This window comes from Oxyura jamaicensis, chromosome 1, assembly GCF_011077185.1.
Source record: "Oxyura jamaicensis isolate SHBP4307 breed ruddy duck chromosome 1, BPBGC_Ojam_1.0, whole genome shotgun sequence".
Taxonomy (NCBI): domain Eukaryota; kingdom Metazoa; phylum Chordata; class Aves; order Anseriformes; family Anatidae; genus Oxyura; species Oxyura jamaicensis.
The window spans coordinates 87,388,198-87,408,492 of record NC_048893.1 but is presented as its reverse complement, the minus strand read 5'-3'; the positions used below and the strand labels follow the sequence as shown (position 1 = coordinate 87,408,492).

At 39.2% G+C, this 20,295-nt stretch overlaps 1 long non-coding RNA gene across 1 annotated transcript in view; it reads right to left on the bottom strand.

The window, feature by feature from the left end:
* Positions 1-20,142, bottom strand: part of LOC118160342 — a 22,285-nt gene extending 2,143 nt beyond the window's left edge. The window contains exons 1-3 of the long non-coding RNA XR_004747429.1: positions 19,452-20,142; positions 18,778-18,999; positions 3,594-3,721 (exon numbers count right to left, since the gene is read on the bottom strand). This is a non-coding gene — a long non-coding RNA (uncharacterized LOC118160342). The remainder of the gene's footprint in view (positions 1-3,593; positions 3,722-18,777; positions 19,000-19,451) is intronic.
* Positions 20,143-20,295: the final 153 nt, after the last annotated feature.

The window sequence follows — 20,295 nt, the reverse complement described above, 5'->3', positions numbered from 1 at the left end:
AAAAACCCCCCCCCCCCCCCCCCCCCCCCCCCCTTTTTTTTTTTTTATGCATCTGGATGCTCACCTGCATGTAGCAGTTTATCTTGTTAGAGCCAAGACTGTATATTTTATCCCGGCAAATAATATGGTCAATTATCAATACCAAATGTGCCAATAATTTGTCTTGTAAAAAGTGAAAGACTCAAACCTAATTATTACAAATAATAATATATTGGTAGATTTATAAGATAGGTTTATTTATTTATTTATCTATTTGTCCTGTTCTTCAGTTGCTTACAAACAAATCTTGATACTGTAGATTTCCTCATTTGTAATTACTGATGGCAATTTTGGGGGAAAAAATGTATAGGGGGATTTGCAGCATCTTGGTTCAAAACTGATTTTTGTTTGCTCATATGAATGTAATTACTGAAACAAACAAACAAAAAGACAAAAAAAAAAGAAACACGAGTGAGGCAAGCTCATTATTTGGAGTTTTGTTAAAAAATTGACTGTTTATAATACTGTAATGGTTGCAGGGATAGGTCACTTGGCATAACATGAGAAACATTTTGTCTTATGCATGCAGGCATTGGTATGTGTTGGGGTCGAAAGGTGTCAAGTAAGCAAAAGGCAGCTCACCAGTGAAACTCTGAATCAGGAAATGACATGACTCAGATTTCTAAGAACTACCACATAATAGTAGAAATGTGATCCTGGAGAAACCTAATAAGCATTTTGTCACCCTCAGTCATAATCCTGTTTGCTACTTAAGGAAACAATTTCCTGAGAAGTAAACAGAACAAAATGTCATGAATATAAGTAGCTATAAATATTGTCAAGTTTGTATTGCTTGACTTACTCAATTAGTGTAAAGTTACAATACAATCAAAAATGCTTTTAAAGAAATAAGAGCTATCTGCTCTGTGCCACTTGACCCATTTGGTTTCTGATGCAATGATGAGACTCTACAAAGTTTTCACCACAGTCTCCGTAACATGACAGTCTGTGAGTGTGCTTCTTATTAGCAGCTTTGCACCTTCTCAGAGAAGGAGGAACAGCAATGAACCGAAAAGAGGAGTTTGTTGCCTACTGCAGTGTTGGTGCACTGGCTAGCCAGCACAATTTCACAACCCATGTATTTCTGTTTGAACTCAGATCTCCTGGTAACATCCACAGCAGATGACCAATCAACACTACTAAATGGCCAATAAAGTTTAAAGGAACCAACTGAGGTAAAACCGATGTTAAATCTGAAGGTAAAGTTTATAGTCCTGAGTATTAACGTTCTTCCTCCACCAATGGATCAGAAGCTCTGAATTTCCACATGATAAGTGGCCACCTTCAAAACCAGTTACAGCTACCCAGAGAAACCCTAAGCTCTTTCAGACCTGCCTTATCTACTACATCATGCTTTAACTCTCTGTAATAGAACAACAATTTGCAATCATGTGACAGAGTTAACTACAATCAAGGAACCACACCCATATACCCACTACTTCCTCTCCTCCCTTCATAATGGCCATTTTTGGTTTTAAATCAGATCTCTTAATTAAGGTATATCTGATATGCCACACATTTCTTGGTAGTTGAAGATGAAAACTTATAGAGAAGTCTAGCATAGGTATTCCAGGCCAGCATTTCCACAAAGCAAGAGTTGTAGTCACTCTGTGGTGTCAATTTGTTCCTGTGATGTCCATATTTACTCATACATGAGCTGTAACCTACTCTTATCTTGAGTGACTTTATTTCCCAGGTGGATACCCTTTTGGTAGTCCTATTTTCTCTCATAGCCTCTCACCAAGTTCCTTCCTTTCTGTTTTCCTCTAAAGCATGCCCATTCCCATATGTTCATTTTTCTCATCAGACACATTAACCTTCAGTATTCTCTTTTATTTTCCCTATGAAAATAAAAACACATATCCAACAGGCTTATCTCCCTTCTCAGTCATCCTTTCACCATTCATGTCCCTGATTTCTGTCCAATTCTTTGACTACTTGAAAAGAGATTGCCCTGCTACCAAGATCTGCTGTCCTAAGAAAGCCTCTTTAAAAGCCTGCTCTGTATGGTGCTCTCAATTCTTAATCATAGAATGGTTTGGGTTGGAAGGTACCTCAAAAATCACCTAGTTCCAACCCCCTTGCCATGGGCAGGGACACCTCCCACCAGAGCAGGTTGCTCAAAGCCCCATCCCAGCCTGGCCTTGAGCACTGCCAGGGATGGGGCAACCACAGCTTCTCTGGGCTACCTGGTCCAGGGCCTAATCACCCTCTGAGTAAAGAATTTATTCCTTATATCTAATCTAAACCTACCCTTTTTTAGTTTAAAGCCACTCCTTCATGTCTTGTCACTACACTCTCTGAAAAAAGAGTCCCTCCCCAGCTTTTCTGCAGGACCCCGTTAGGCACTTGGAAGGCCGCTACAAGGTCTCCCTGGAGCCTTCTCTTCTCCAGGCTGAACAACCCCAACTCTCTCAGCCTGTGTTCACAGGAGAGGTGCTCCAGCCCTCTGATCATCTTCCTGGCCCTCCTCTGGACTTGCTCTAATAAGTCCACGTCGTTCTTCTGCTGAGGGCCCCAGAGCTGAATGCAGCGCTTCACGTGGCGTCTCATGAGAGCAGAGCAGAGGGGGAGAATCACCTCCTTCGCCCTGGTGCAGAAACTTGCACTTGGCCTTGTTGAGCTTCATGAGGTTTGCACAGGCCCATCTCCCGAGCCTGTCAAGGTCCCTCTAGATGGCATCCTTTGCCTCCATTGTGTTGACCACACCACACAGCTTGGCATCATTGACTAACTTGCTGATGGTGCACTCAATCCCACTGTCCATGTCACCAACAAATACGTTAAAGCATGCCTGTCCCAATACCAACCCCTGAGGAACATCACTTGTCACTGATCTCCACTCAGACATTGAAACATTGAGCAACTCTTTGAGTGTGGCCTTCCAGTCAATTCCTTACCCACCAAGTAGCCTATCCATCAAATCCACATCCCTCCAATTTAGAGACAAGGACATCAGGTGCCTCAGGTTTGTACAAGTCTGGTGCCTCAGGTTTGTACAAAAAGTTTTTGGCTCCAATCTCAGAGCATTATTGAAGCAAAACAAGGATTTCAACAAAATTATTCTATTACAGATTCATTATCAGCCCCCCCCTCCCCCCCATGCTTATTTAAAATACCTTTTCTGCATGAACTTTACTTTGCTGTTTATGTGGTACCGAATCCACATCAAATTTATATTTTGTCTTTACCTTGGCTAAAAAAAAATTACTGGTGTGATGGATACACATCATGACAGTCATAGGTAGACCTACAGTCTCTGAGCATATATTTTTAACAACAATGCCCTCAAAAAGCATATAGTGTAGACACAGGGTCTTTAGCACTGTTTGGCTCTACAAATCAATTCCTATTGCACTGTGCTACTCACTAATGTAGACAGCACTCATCACCTCAAGGTAAGATATATCCATACATGCACAAATACCCAAGTGCTGCCTCTACAATTTTTCTTAGCAAAGACAAGGCCTCACTGCCAAAAAGCACTTGGGGTTCTTCCAATCTTTAATTAATTAATACTCCAAGAAATAGCAATTCATTTAATTACCTCTTACCTGGAAGGTGATTTTCAGTGACGCAGTATTTGAAAATTTTTGATCAGCAAGGCTTGTACAGACTAGCACTTCTGTGAGTCAGTGAGTTCAAACCTTGGGTCACAGGGCCCCTCTGTAAACACTTCTTGCTGGAAGAAAAAAAAAGAAAAAAAAAAAAAAAAAAAGTCATATTACTGTATCATGTTCTTGGTTTTCTTACCAGATAAATTTTCCTATTGAATTCATAACCATCTCTTTCCTCTGTTTTGTAGGTTTTGTTTTAAAACTGTGGGGGCAAATGCCCTTTTCTAAGTTACTGTACAATTAGAGGGCAATATGAAATTATGTCCTTTACTGTTCAAATATAATGATCATGTGCAAGTTTCAGAAATATGGTTAAGCATCAGTGCAAAGAAATCTGCCAGAGTTGTACCGTTCTTAGTTTTTTAAATAATTATTATCTTACTGGTAATTTTTTTTTTAAGTTTCATGTAGGTTAGTAGTTTTGGGAGATTTCCAAATGGTCCCTTCATGCTATAGGTGTTATTCCTTGAGTGTCCTACAACACTACTCAGAACACTTCTAGTCAATGAAACCTAAGAACCCTATGCCATTATATTCACACAATACCCCCAAAGATACTTCGCTATTGTGTAATATTTTGGGATAATATTAAGACATTCTACAGTAGACATTGAGTAAGTCAGAAAGATTCCTAACTCCTGGATCAGTGGCCCAAATGTATCTCCTCTAACTGCAATATTTGAAGTCTCATGAAAAATACCAAACACAGCACCGATCCTTCAAAAATGGAAAACCTTACCTTTATGAAACGAGCAGCTCACAAAGCTGCTGACTGTCTTAATGCTGTCTTTACACAACTGTTCCAGTCCACTACTATTCTTTCTGATATTTTTTCCATTTTGATCAATAGAACTTTACTCATGGCCTGATGAAGAAACAAGTAATTCTTATGACAGATGCTCATTTCCTTACCTTCAAAATCTCAGCAATGATCCTCACAACTGGCCAAGGACAACTGGCCAAGGTTTGAGTCTACCAAATCACTTGACTCTGACTTGGCTGTACTGATTTAGTTAACATAGCTACCTATGTAGATTGACAATCTGAAACTTATTTAACAATAGATAACAGATTGAATCAGGTTCAGCTATTTACAATACTACTTAGGAAAGAGCCCACAAAAGGTATCTGCACTGATTAAAGTAAACTGAGTCAAACTGACGCAACAGTCTTTATTGTCTTTCTCTGTGACTTTCATTCCTACATTGCTTAAGTAGAACCCTGACACAGGATTTCTCCTGGAAAATGCAGATAAAACAATTTTCTCAGAAGACTTTTTTAATTAGTGTGCATGTGGCGATGACCTGGAGATGACAAAATAGAATGAACAGACTTAAAGAGCATGTGAACTCTTATATTCCAAGACTAATGCTGCTTGGTAAGGACTGCTTTTGTGTAAATTTATGCATTGGAGTTATGCAGTTGCTGTACTGTATCAGCCAGACTACAGGTAAAAATATTTAATGATGTTTCCTTTGGGTCTTGGCACTTTGTGTCTTGGCACTTTCCATTCTGTCTGGGGTTGATAAAAAATGAATAATGGCAGAGTTCAAAGGAAAGGAACAACTAAGTGAGTTCAACATGCCTGGGTTAATGTAGTTTTCCACTCAACAACTCACAGTATTATAACAGATACCTATGGGACAAAAATAATGTGTAGGACATGGTCCTACACAGTTTCTCTATCATACCATACCAGTTCACCTATTGCCCTGTACTGTGCTATGATCACATTTATGTAGTACTACCAATCTACTAGAGTTAGTGTACACTAAGGAGAAAACCGATCAGGTAGGAGACTAGAAAGCACAAAGTGAATTGAGGTGAGATAGAAAAAAATGATAGGAAGAGACAGGAAAGGAAGAAAAAGAGATGATAAAGAGGACAAAAATGTGCATAAACTGAAGGTGTATTAGAACAGTAAGACTGAAGAGAATAAAATGGCAAGACACTCCACAATTTCTCTGATAATAATACTTGCTCCCTGAGTGGACAGAAAAAGAATAAAATCACCATTTAAATGATTACCAGGGAGGGTGAGAACTGTTAATCCAAGATACACTCTTAAGCAATTCACTTTTCACTTGTGAAAAGTTTACCCAGGATACAGGTTATTTTCTACCATCATTAGAAATAATATGGCTATCTTGATTCCTTCCTCTTTCATTTGCAGAAAATGGACTATGCCACATGGTCTCAGCAGTCAGTAAGGCCCCTGTGTGACTTCAGATTGCTTATGTGTTCTAACATCTTATATCAATGAATGGTTCAAGATTAGAAGTGTGTATGTCCTTGGGCTTAGATCTGAATTCTGCTTAACAAAAGGGAGAATTGAGCTCTGCATATCTGAAAACTTGCAGACACAACCACAGATTGGTTGTGAAATAGTCACACAGGTCCAAGAGTAAAGCAGCCTCCCCTGTCCCTCCCTTGCATATTTTCCTGACTTATACCAACATATGAGTCAGCTGTGAAAACCGGCCAGGAGAACTTGTCTTCTAATCCCTGCCTTGCTGGGGGCCCTGATGGGACCCAGAGAAAGTCATGTCACCCCTACTTCCAAGTCTTCCTATCTACAGAATTGTAGCCTTACTCATCTTCTTAGCTGCTTTTCTAATTACTAATTCTTTCATTTTGTCTAGAAGGAATCAAAGCAATTTAGACTTTTTAATGTACCCTTCAAAAAAAAAAAACAAAGAAAAACAAAACAAACAAAAAAACAAAACAAAGAAAAACAAACAAACAAAGAAAAACAAACAAACAAAAAACACAACACTCAAACCCCCAAACTATGGGGAAATCTTAACTCACATTAAGAGAGACATCAGGCCGGTGTAAATTGGTCTGGCTGCCACTTTTAAGCTTATAGAGAAAACCACAGTTAAGTAGAAGAGCCTCAACCCAAGTTCCACATGGAATTGCTCTGTTTTCACTGCTACTTTATCTGAATGCCAACAGAAGCTCATCACATGCCAATCTGTGGTGTATAAATGTATTTTAGAGTCCTTGGGCAACAATGAGAAGTGATAGATGACATAGACATACAAACTTCACTTCAGTCAGGAGAAATAAATTAAGGTATATTAGTCTAAATAATTCAATATAATCTGACTTGATTTAATCTGCACACTAGTGAATAGAAATGAAGCACGGATAGAGTCATAACGCTCTGTCCCCACATAAGTAAGGCTCACATGCTTCCAAATCCTGGTCTTGAACTGAGATCTTCATGTGGCCACTGGCATGAAAGGTAATACACCTTGTGCAAGGTCTACACATGCTAACTGTCAGTTCTCTTCAGTAAGCCCCATTTGAGAGTAGAGGTTGACAGAGGTTTTGCATTTCACTGCTAAGGAATGTGTGGCTATTAGGCTACACTGAGGCCACCAAAGAGATTCTGGAATCAGTTCACCCAGTAATGACCCCATTTTTAAAGTCATGAATGTTGTTGCTCACAGAGAAAGGATGAACCATTAAGATTAGATTCAAAAGAAGATGGTCACATACTGTAGTTCTTTATGGTCTTCAGTGACATTCACTTTCTTTCTTCCAGTGTCATGAGAGTGCATGAATCATGGCTGGAATTTTGTGAGCCCCCTGCTTTGACATACATATAGTCCCCCAAAGAAAAGTGTGAGTTTCATTAAAGCAGCTTTCATTTGCACAGAACATGTTGCTTAAAGAAACATCTTGTCACCCTCATGCTGTAAAATGCAATCTCCCTATGGCTAGAAAGAAGAATCATTGTCATTCCTTGAAGATACAGCAACATTTTTTTTTCTAATTTTCATAGGAAGAATTATTAGAAATATATTCTTGCCCTGGTGCTGAAAAACAATTCAAAAGAACAATAACGCTACAACATATTGCTAAATCATGCAATGCTGGTATTTCCAAAGGCTAACTCGTGCAATCAGCTGACTGCACATGACCTTTAACTCCCTTGATAAAAGTAATCTTTCATCAGCCTGGTTAAAGATCTAAAGCTGAAAAATTTTAATTCCTAGACAGAAAGGCAAATAGAGAAGAAACCCAAATTATTACGTACTTTAAACAAATCTTGTGACTTTGGCATCATCTTCAAATGGATGGCTTAGGCAATGCTGCACCTCCTTATCCTTCATTCTGCTTTGCTGATTATCTCTGTGCACAAGTTAATATTTTACTTAACAGGCAATATCATTTTAAGAGAATTGTGTGAAAAGATTACCTTCCAGCACTTCTGTGTAATACATAGCAGTAGAAGGCTGCAGAGGACACTCAGATCCAGACCCTTTTAATGTTACATGGTGCATAAAAGCCAAGAAGGAATATAGGCTGAGCCCCGAGAAAGCTCTTTTCTGGACACTCATCTTGAAACTCATTATAGTTTTAAAAAGTCCCAACGGGAAGTAGCTCTCAGCACTAAGAACCAGGGCTGCAAGTCCTCAGCATCCTTTAAGACGAGGCTCAAGAAGTGAACAAATTCTAAGAGCTTGTGGTCAGCATTTCTAGCTGGCATTGCTTTTTTAAAGGCATATCATCTGCCAACAGAAAACTAAGCTGTTTTACTAGGGCCTAGCACATTGCAAATCCCCCAGATGCTGAAGATCACAGCATCAGCAAACCTTCTGAAAATGTTGCTTGTGATGCTTCTCCACGTCAGAATGCTATGCAAATCAGGATTTGCCTAGCTTCTCCGTAGGGTTCATTGCTCATGGCTGGTATAATAAAACAACAGTAAACATGAACACACCCCCTCCTCCCACCCTCCCCAAAAAAGCACGAGTTCTGAACTGCTGATATTTTATTTCATGTCAGCACTAAGCAATGCAAGACTATGTTGAAAGATTTTGGGAAGGAATGTTCTTTACCAAATCTACACAACATAAAGTAAGAATCATAGCACAGGAACATTTCCTAAGGGAAACAGGTGATTAAAACAATTTTCCAAGGGCTTAAAACAGGTGATTAAAACAATTTTCCAAAGTGCATCAATGAACCTGAAGTTCTGAAATCCTGTTCTGTGCCTAATGTGGTTCTGTTTTGGCAAAACTACACTGAAGTCAGCTAGGTCTTCTGCTCAGTTGAAAGACAAGTTTAACACAAACAAATCAGTTATGTCATCACTCTTTTCCTTCTGTAAGGTTCGCCCCTTAATTTTTTTATTGCAAAAGCAAGTTTGGGCTCCTCTCTCCCTGGATGTTTCCATGCTGAGTCTGAAACCTGCTGGAGGCTTTGAATTCAGTTATTGGATTGTATCATTCATTCCTTCCTTCTTCTCATTTAGGACTCAAAGCCTATCTAAGATTGTGGTCCAAGGTTTGATTTTCTTTAATTTTTAACTTGTATATATCATGCAGACAAGAAGCTAGCATTTCTTGTTTGAATACTGGGTATTTTGCTTCTGATTTCAGTGAGGCTAACAGTTTAGGATGCTTAGTGGGTCTATTTTAGCCTCAGATATTCCATGTACTCAATTATTTATGCATTTTAATCACTCAGATTACAATGCCAACACCACACTGTTTGCAGTACAGGTCTAAATATATGGAATGACTGTCCTCTGTAGTCAATAATCCTTCATAGGTACTCAGCAAACATAAGAATTAAAGATCTGGAGTTTACATGCAGGTCTAAATGCCTTGCCAAAGATCCTTTGAAAGGTATATGCGTTCAGCAAATGTGTAGAACTTGCTTTCATATACTTTAAGTTAAGCATCCAAGTTTTAAGAATGGAGGTCACAAGTAAAATAACTGCTTTATGGAATTATCTGACTGGGCTGTTACTAGTCATATAAATATTTTACACTAACAAAAGGGAAGCTTCAATTTTCTTATTTCTGCCAATGCTACCGCATTGCCACTTCTTAACACACTAAATAGTTACCCTGAGGTATTTTTTTAATTAAAGGTCAAGTTGATCTTCAACAGAAAAATTATGTTATTAGGTATACGGTTAACAAGAAAAATGTGTTTTATGGTTTTGCTTGATGAAAGTAACTAGTGTTTTATAACTAAAAGGAAGAGTAGCTTATGATTGGAAAACAGTGCCATTGTTTTTTTTTGCAAACAATTTAAAAAGTTGCTTTTAAAAAAATTTCTTTAAGCAATGTCTTCAAAGCCAGTGACATCTCCCTGAATACATGTCCATCTTCCTGTGGAAGAAGTGTGTGGGTGGATTTAATGAGATTTATACCCAAAAGCCTACCAGAGCCTGTATCTGTCCATTTCACAAAAGACATTGTACATTGGTCCTCCACACAACTGATCTGCCTGTCGCCTTTTCTCTAGCTCCAGTGTTCCTTCAAACCCTTTCGTCTTAAAAGATCTGCAAACAAAATCAAGATAACAAGATAAATACTGTCCTGTGTTTAGGTTTATCAAAATTTGAGGTACAAGTGGAAAATGTGTCCAACTTTCTGTTTGCAGCTGTAAATGCATACATGATACATGATGTGTCTTCTGACTAATCTAGTGCATATGCAACAGCATAAATGAGTCTTTTAAGCATCCTAAAAAAGTCAGTCATCCTTAGCAGGTAACACAATACAGGCACAGGTAAGTCCCAGCTGGCAAATGTAAATGTCTCCCAGATCAGGAAAAGCCAAGAAAGATGATCATGAAAGCAACTTCCTCCTCTCCACCCTTTCCTGCCTCTGCAAAAAAGCACAACTGCATCATATGAAGGAGGGAAGTGTTTTTCAGTCACTCCATTCTTGACCAAAAAAAAAAAAAAAAAGACTGTTTCTGTGATGTTTGTGCCTTAAGTTATGACACTTGCTGGGAGGCATCAGCAAAGTACAGTACCTTCTATAACGATTTTTTGGGGATTGGTGCTAAACCCTGTGGCAATAAAATACTGCCATCAGCTTTATGTAACTATGTTAGTTTTGTTTGTATTATCATAGCATCAAATGTATTACTAAATAAATCATGGGTATTTCTGTGTCTTGCAGAAGCAACAACAATATTGCCTAGAAGGGATGAGAATGTCAGAAACTCCTCTACAGACCCAAGAAATGCAGATACGTGGGACAGAGAGCAGAAAGAGAGAGAAAGAAGGAAAAAGAGTAAATAAGCTTGTCTGATGTAAGAAGAAAATTTTCAATATCAACTAAATAAACAGTTTATAATTTGTCCTTTTCTCTAATGGAGAATTTATACCCATGAAAGTATCCTAGTATAACCATTTTATGAGAAATGACTATAGATTCACCATTGAAAGACAAACAGGACTTTCACCTAGACATAGAAAGAAAGCATAGATTTCCACGTAATCTTCAAAGAAGGTTTGAGATACATACAACAAGACTTTACAGTTCTCCACCCCCCTCTCCTTGGAACATTTTATATAGCTGATGATTATTTTAGTTGACAACTTCCAATGGTAACTTTAACAAAACCAGCACTCTTTGATTGCTGGCCTTGGTTGTATCAGAGTGAATCAGAAGTAAACGCACCAGGATCTGTGAGTTTCTCCCAACACACACAGATAAAACAAAAGTTAGAATCTAGGGCCCAGGTTCCAGACTGAGTTGGAAAAGAGATAGTTAACTACTTTCAACTCCATAAAAGAAAAGCTCAATATACTAACAAGATAGTCGCTTTGAACTGTCTCCAGACACTGAACCATGAATATTTTAGTACTGCAAACTAAATGGAATAGATTGTCTTAAGATCTTTATGAGAAATTGCCCTTTCAACATTTTTTTTTTCAAATCAGTGGTTCATATTGACATGCCATTTTTCTCCTGCAGAAACAGAACAGGGGCACTTTTTTCCCTGTTTCTGGCAAGTATCCTAGATTTTGTAATTTAATATTCCTGCCAAAAGCACTGGAAACATTTGAGATGATCCTCAAGGGATTAAGGACAAACTGTGGATTACATTCTTGGCATTGGACTGAATAGAAGCTTGCATTTTTCTTGCTGTTACTGAAAAATTGTAAACTAACCAAATAAGGCTACAGCAGAATTAAGAATAACTTGATGCTGTTTTACTTTTGCTTCTCAGTCCATTATCAGAGTATTAAATTACAAAACTAGATCCCCAGATCTAATGCACTCCTGCTCTTAATCTAGAGAACATGTTTAAGTCAAGTGGATGTGTTTATGCTCGTTAACCTTGCATATTAACAAAGTGAGAACAGGTTGTGGTGAGGCGGAGGACATGATTTTTACTTTTTGGTTCCATTTCACAAATGTAAGGGGTCAACAACATAAGGACAGCTAAAGTGAATCCGATCAAATCTGTAAAAAGCCAAGCTCCTTTCTCTGGCAGTGACCAATAATGGGTACTTTGGGAAAGAGTATAACAACATAGCGCAAGATTGCCTCTTCCTCTAATATACCCTAGCGAGGTCTGGTAACTTGCTGTTCAGGGAGAGCAAGAGTTGGAGGCTGGTTTCAAATCTGTGCATTTATAAGCCATTCTGTGATTTTATTCAGTTCATTTACTGAGACCACTTGCACACCTAGCATCAGTAACACCCTGAGACCCTCAGTCTCGTTGTTCATTTCTACTGGACTATGGAGAAACAACTTGCTTTTTCTTGATTTAAGCCTGCTGCCTGGCAATTTCAATAGGCACTCTGGCTTCTGGTACTGTGAGAGAGCACTCCTTCCCTAACACCTCTCTGGGGCATATGTTGAATACCAGGTCATCAGTAGTACAACCACTATCTGTCCTACCACGCTCTGGCGGGATTTAGAGGTACCGAAGGAGATACAGAGACAAACCAAAGAACGTAAGTTTCATCTTTTGCAGACACTATAGCCACAAATTACAGGGAAAGCTTTCAGAAAAAAATATTGAATCTAACACTTTCTGAACTTAGTAAATAATGAACAAAGTACTCAGAGATCTAGTAGGTTTCCCTTGCATAATAAGCCCAGTGTTTTATACTTAAAAAACAAAACAAAACTGCTCAAGCTAATGAATAACAGATGTTAGACTTTACTTCCCAGTACTTCCAGGATGGCCTGGAATAATGTTGTCTCAGACATTTTTCAAGATCCAAAATGTCAATCAAACACGTTAAACTGTTTGAATGCAACCTGTAACTTGTTATCTGAGTTAGGGATAACTTATCAAAAAATTATATGAGAAAGCAAAATTATATGTTTTAAGCAAAAGTTGAAACACATTAAAATATATCAAAGCATATAAAACTGTTGAAATGTGTAAAAGCCATTTGACTTTTACAAAAGTGCAATTGAAATAAAAGAGCTAAAGAAAGTATGTACAACACCGATTGCAAGAAACCAGTCAATTTAAAAATTACAAGAGCTTAAGAACCTTGCCTATTTCCTAGAACCTCTTCTATTTTCTATTACCTAGAGAAATGCCATAGCAGCAGTAAAAATAATTCACTTTTCTGTTGTATTGGATTATTTAACTACTGCTCCACAAGCTCACGGGACCTGATGCACACTTCTAGGATAGGTTAACATTGCTGCAAACTTCTTATTGTAAATCTAATATCATTTTCTTTAAATCTAGTACCTAAATATAAAATAAGAAATGGATCACAATGATAGCGGGTCACAGTGATACCAGGGTGAGGCAAGTGAATGAATATTCAACAAGTGCAATAGGCCTATATCCTCTACTTACTCCAGTAAATAGATGTAGCCTCTTAACTGTTTAAGAAACAGACTGTAAAAACACTAATGATGGATTAAAGACCACTTTTAAAATAAAATGCATTTATTTTGATTATGGCATTTTGATACCATGCTACTCAACTTTATAACCTAAGTGACAGTCTATCTTAAAAAGTGGGAAAGGCAGGTAGGGCTCTATGTCCCATGGACCCTGGTTTTAAAAATAAAAGCCACTCTCTTACAACTTCATTTTATAAACAGGTGAAAACATGAGAACTTTTCCAAGGCTTCTTATTACAAAATTTAGGGGGAGAAATTCTGTTTCTCAAAAAAGCGGCCACAATGCTTCTGTGACTGGTTGGTATCTCACATTACGGGAAAATGAGGACATCTGGAACAGAAAAAAGATTTAACATTTTTGGGAGAGGAAACTTTGCGGGAGTTTTCCACAAGTAAGAGCAGAAACTGCTCTTCTGTGTAAAAGAAGACTTGGGATGACAACACTAAGTACTGTGTTTCCACAGAAAAAAAGGCCCTTGGGGAAAACCGGTGATGAACATGTGATAGCCTAGCTAGGGACTTTCAAGAATGGGGGAGGGAAGGCATCAAGACAGGGCTCTGGGTTTTATTACATTTAAAAAGGAATGAAAAAGGGGAAGATAATACAGTACTGAAATCCACTATTGTCTGGGACACTTTGTTTCACTTAAAAGCTGAAAAGACAATGAAATCTCACAGCACTCATGACAAAACATGCTCTGGCAAGAAGGCTGAGTTATATAAATAGACAAGAAAGGAAGTCTGATGCTGAGATGGTACAGCTGCCCTACGAAGTCCTATACCCTGTCAGAATTTTTGAGATCTCTTGATTAGAGGTCATACAGAGCAAGCTGTTGGAAAACACTAGTACCAGTAAGAGGTCAGTTCTGTGTCCTTCAGTGTGCTGGCCTGCTCCTCAAACCCATTTTGGTCTGCGCAAGCCACACCATACCCAGCAGGGCTCACCTGGAGTTCAGCTCACTTAGGAAAACTAACTTTTAAAAAACTTTACTGGCACAAACTGCCCCAAAATGCTTCTGCTCTGTCTTTGCTGTCCACTCCCCCTCAAAGTACACTACCTACATTCATCCATAGGGCAGGCTCCTCCACTTCTCTACTGTACCCCAGTCCCCACTGTCCCTGCCTATAAACCTGCCTCTGCACTCCCCAGCTTTGTCACTAGCAATATTTTTTCTGCTTTGTTAATACTGCCCAGTCCACAGATCTAGACCAAAGTAAAATGAAAGATTAAAAAACCTTTGGCAACAAAGGAAGTGAAAATACTCAGCTGGTGGTGATTCCTCTTTGGTAAGTCTAAAAACAGAGTTTTGTTAAGACACTTATTAATGGGCTTTTTCAAACCACACTCAAAAACAGACAGTAACAAAACATTGTTCTTTGTTTCTCAGAGTTCTGAGAGAAGAAAATGCTGCCCCAGCCAGTGGGTTAATTTAGAAATTCACTAATCTGCTGATGAAGACCTACAGTATTTCATTTGAGAAATGCACACATTTCACAGGTAAGTAATGTGTTCCCGACAAATACTTTGCATACAGTGACAATGGTCACCACAAAAAGAACCAGTAGGCTAGGATTCTCTATCCTGGTGAAGAGGTATCTTAGAAAGGCCTGATGGCATGGAGAGGAATTTCACTGTCTCTTTAGATATTCAATAGAGAGGAGCCATCAATGAACCTAAGAGAAGTTGGGTTATAAAGACGCCCTACAGTCCTACAGAAATCCTTGCCAGATGATTTTTTATCTTCGGAAAATCCTCAAGGGAGGTTGAACAAGGATTTAGAAGAGAGATCTATTGATATAATCAGCAAGCGCAGACTGAAAGACTCTGATGTGAAAATCTTGAAAACAGCAGCAAACTGTACAAAAGGAGCGTGAAGAATTATTACAAGTTACTGGTCTAAATATGATTTTGTCCAATTGATAACAGATGAACTAGAACCTAATTTAATGGCTTTCAGCCTGACACCATGCTTTATACCACAAAAGGTTTTACACACACAAGAGAAGACAACAGCACTTCAGATCTTTTAACCCAAGCTTCTGAGGTTACCACAGTCACAGAAAGAGATTTTAGCATGTGGGACACACTCTTTCCTCTTGCCTTTCCCTTTTATAATTTCTCCCTAGAAATAGGCAGCAGGCACTCTCCTTCTGGCAGCCTTTCAGCACACTTATTCTCCCCCATTCTCCAGACTTGGAGGTGTGCCTCCTAATCATCTATCCTCCTGTGATGGTTGGGAGGGAACAAAAGCTCCTAGAGCTCTAGCATGTCCGTTCGCATCTCTGCTCCTTAAAGAAACAAACCAGGTGGGAACTCCTGTGGCACTCTGCTTCTGTTATAGCTCTGTTACATTATTGCCTCACTACAAATACTTCAGCAGATGCAGAGATAATTCATTCAGCAGTGTGAGGTTTTGCCCACACTCTGGGGACTAAACCATAGCAGGTGAATTATGAAACTGACTGTATCTTTTTGCTGGCTGTTTCTCGTGTTCTTCAGTGGATGACCTTATTTCGTTTTTCCAAATGAATAGAAGTTCAGAAGTTTCTCAAGCCACTCAGTTTTGCCATAAAAAATTAAAGTACCTCCATTATGACTCTGCATGATTCATGCATGCTTTTTGCAAAAGGTTAAGAGCAAAGGCATTCTGATGAGAAGCAGAAGTATATTATTTCACATGGTTAGTGTTCTCTGACACCCTTAGAATCGATGGCCTTACTGAACTCAAGGGAGAAAGGAAAGGCAAGAAAGGGAGAAAGGGAAAAGGGAAAGGGGACAGTTAGTATGAACCTACCACACAGACAAATTACTGAGATCACAGATACAGAAGGAAAGGTTATCATCTTTCTCTTACAAGCTTTGCATCACCTGCTGTTTCAGCTCAATCCCCAAAGCTTTTACTTATCTCTCTGACACATACAGAAAAAATAACTTTATTCAGGTTATACCATCATGCAAGACCTTTAAGCTGACATCTGTTAAACAAGAGTACTTTTTCAATTTTGAAGTTCACATCAGCACTTAGAAGTCACAATCAAAGCTCGGGATAATATAGTGAACTGGATGAGATTGGCTCCTTTAGCTTTAGAAGCAATAGCAATGACAAACTGAAAGAGATTTTTTGTTCTCAAATATATATATATATACACTGTTTCTTCCAGTTTTCTGATAAGCAACTGCATTAATTCAGTGCTCAAAATAAAAGTATCAAACAGCCTCAGTGAACACATTATATCAGTCTCAGTCTGAATCAGACGTGATCATGCTTCGCTATCTTAGATCATTTAGTGTCTCATGGCCTTTTGTTAATACTCTATTTGTGCATAAATTCTTGTAGAGAAGAAAAAAACACAGACAGCACCTAAATACATGCAGCAGAAAAACTTCAGAGCTCTTTTTAAAGTACAGTTGTTAAAAAAATAAAATTAAAAAAAAAAAAAAGAAAATTAGCAATAGTCTTTCTGTCTTCAGAAAATAATAAATATGTAGTTGACTCCTGTTCCTCAACTCTCTAAGTCTGCAGCCTTATAGCCTTCTCTAGAACTGTACTGCATCAGTAAAGATTTTGGCTACTCTAAATAGCGTCACTCTCTGAAAACAAAACCCCACAAGATCCTCAGTACCACATTACATTAACGTATGAAAAGCATCAAAATGGATGACCCTCTAAATAACACAAAATTCACAGTCATCTTGCCATGTAAAATTTCAGTCAGTCTTTTAAAGCTGACACAAAGACCTCATAGGGAAGTCGAGACCTCGGAATTTCACATAGCCCACTAAAAAAGGGTAAGATATATTTCTGCAGATTCAATTTTTAATTAAGCAAATGGAAGAACCAAAGAACCAATTCCAGGTTTTCTTTTTGTCTTTGATCCAAGCTCAGAGTCCCCCCCCCCCCTTTTTTTTTTTTTCTTCCTCAGTCTGCATTTCCACAAGAACCAAAAGAACACAGAAATTCAACAGCACACACAAAAGCTGAAAGTCCTCAGGCTTCATACCAACCGTATGCACTGAAAATGCAGATCAAAATGTAAGCTATTTTTCTAGGGTCTTATCACCGTAGTGTTTTGCTACCCTTCTCAGTACTATACAGTGAGGTAAGCTGAAATAATGTGGTGAGGCACATTAATTCAAATACTGAAAAAGCTTGAGCTACCCTCAATAATGCTGTTTTAACTGCCCAGCACAATTTGGTTGTACATATATAACCAAGACCACAAATAACCATTCCTGTGCAAGCTGCCACTGCACCTTCCCAATGGCTACAAAAGGAAAGTACATGGGATTTGCCTAAAGTTTCAACCTTAAATTGCTGTTATGGAGGAGGACCTCACAAATTTCTAAGGATGAGAGGATTCAGCACATAAATGGTGGAAGTATCACTTTTACACTGTCAGTCCACCTCTACCAGAGAGTGCAGACTAACCAAACTCCAGCAACCAGCCCTAGAAATCCCAGCCTGTAAAGATATCATGCTTTTAAGATTCAGCAGCAAGTGCGTGATGCTGACTGGACAATGTGGTTGCAGCAAAAGAAATTCTCACTAGATATGGGGAAAAATTCTTCCTCATGAGAGTAGTGCAGTGTTGGGGCAAGACCCAGGCATAATGTGGAACCCCCACCTTGGTGGTTTTCCAAATGCAGATGGATAAGGAAGGCCCTGAGTAACCTTATCCATCTGGGGAGCCATAAGCCCCTGGAGCTGGACTAAAGACTTCCAGAGGTCCAGCCTGAATTACCAGATGTAATCAAAATTTGTACTCAACCTAGAACACAAAAAAAGTGAATTTTTTAGTAAAAAAAAATAGGGAAAATAGTGGGACTCTTTAGCCTAGAAAAGAGGAGATTGAGAGGGGATCTTATCAACCTCTATAAATACCTGAGGGGGCAACGTAAAGAGGATGGGGCCAAACTCTCCTCAGTAGTGGCCAGTGATAGGACAAGGAGTAATGGGTATAAATTGAACCACAGGAGGTTTCATTGCCATTGAAGAATAACTTCTTTATGGTTTGGGTGACAGAGCACTGGAACAGGCTGCCCAGAGAAGTTGTGGAGTCTCCTTCTTTGGAGATATTCAAAACCTGTCTGGATGTGATCCTGTGTAACATGCTCTAGGTGACCCTGCTTGAGCAGGGGGGTTGGACTAGGTGATCTGCGGAGGTCCCTTCCAACCTCAGCTATTCTGTGACTCTGTGAAATTCTCATCAGTATGAATGAATTTTACATGTTTTTTGGCATCAGCATTTATTTATTTATTTTCCATTATAGTAGTGTCTAAGAATCCCACTAAAAGAGCAGAGCTTTACCACAGTAAACAGCATGGAAGCAGACATAATGAACACTGTTTATCATGAAAATGTTTAAGTAAATCCACTGGATGCAATTCAAAATGAAATAAGCTATCACAGCCCTCCCTGGATAAAGAACTGTACAAAGAGCTGCTTACTGCAGCTGAATTAAGCAGGCTTACCACAGTTCATAACATGGCAGTGCCCTTCTCCTTCAGCCTCAGGTCTCTCCTGCAAACAAAGGACATTCCCCTCATTCCTGTTGCCAGTGGTTCAGGTCTCCTGGCTCAAGCTGGCACCTCAAAAAGATCCCATCCTTCACAGCTGATGGTAGAAGAGATTGTCCAGCTCAGAGGTCTCCTTCCTTTCTTATTTGCAGACTTACAGCAGCTTCACAGCAACCTCTGCTGCCAAAGAGCAGAATCGGATCAGAAATGATGAAACCGCCTAAGCTGTTATCACTTTACACAGAACCTCTCCCCCCTTACCCCCCAACTCTACAGTGGAAAGAACCAGGTAAGGAAGCCCTGATCCATATTAGGACAAGACTCCTTGCCTTCCTCTTGGATACTACAGGTGTAAAACAGTCCTGAAATACCAGCAGCTGCCTGTTTCCAGAACTGTCCCATACCAGAGTACAAACCTTGCAGGTTAGGCTTTTGAGGTAGTTGTTATTATTCTCAGTCTAACCTTGATATGAGTCCTTAATTGATGAGTTTTAATAAATATAATTACTTATTAGAAAGTAATAAACTTAATTTTTAAAATCTTAGTAAATCTGCTGCTTGATTTGAAAGAAAACTCTCATAGCTCAGTTCAGCACAGTACCATCACCCATGGCTGCACTGTCACTTACATGTTTGCTTGAGGAAAAACATAGCTTTACTCGTTTGCTAAAGTTTTTGGTCATTGTGCTAGTCCTTCGTTGTACTGTCTCACAGCTGATAGAGCTGACTTCAAGGCAGCTGAGAAAAGAGAAAATCAGTTTAACAGATCTGGTGGCAACATCAGCACCGAGAAAATCAAACTGAACTGGAAATTGGTGGTGCGTAGTAGCTTTCAACATCTGACTCAGTGTTAACTCCTTACTACTCTTATCAGTAAAAACGGAAACAAAAAACCAACCAGTGCTTCAACTTCAGAAAGAAAAAAAAAAAGTGTAAGCACGTGCCTTGTGAAATCTGTGGGAAACAGTCTCGTTGCTCTACACCGGCAGTCTCACACTTTGGTGCTAACAGACTCGGCGGTGCGAGCATGAAAATCAGCCGTGTCACACACAGCCAAGCAGCTCCACTGCAGGGCACTTGAAGAAAATGATGCATCTGCACACCTGCTCAAGCCGTGCCTGAACCTGTTTGGTCCCTTACTCACACAGCTACTCTACAGCCTCGAAGCAGCTGTATCACCGAAACTATGTTATTCGATGCTAACACGTAGGAATGTTTTATGTGAAGAAGGACAACGTGAGGAAGGACAAGAGAGTCAACTTCCCGCTTTGTACCAGACAAGCTGTAAGGCTTGAATGCCGTGTAGTGATGCCACTTCGCCCCTCCTCGCCTTTCTTCCGAGTGAAATATACCAGAAGCTAGCAGAAGAAACAACAGACAAAAAGGCTCTGCTTTGTGTATCTTCTTCACCAACGAATAAAGGCAGTTCAGACACGCCGCACGGCCCTGCCCGCTCCGCCCGCCCGTCATGTC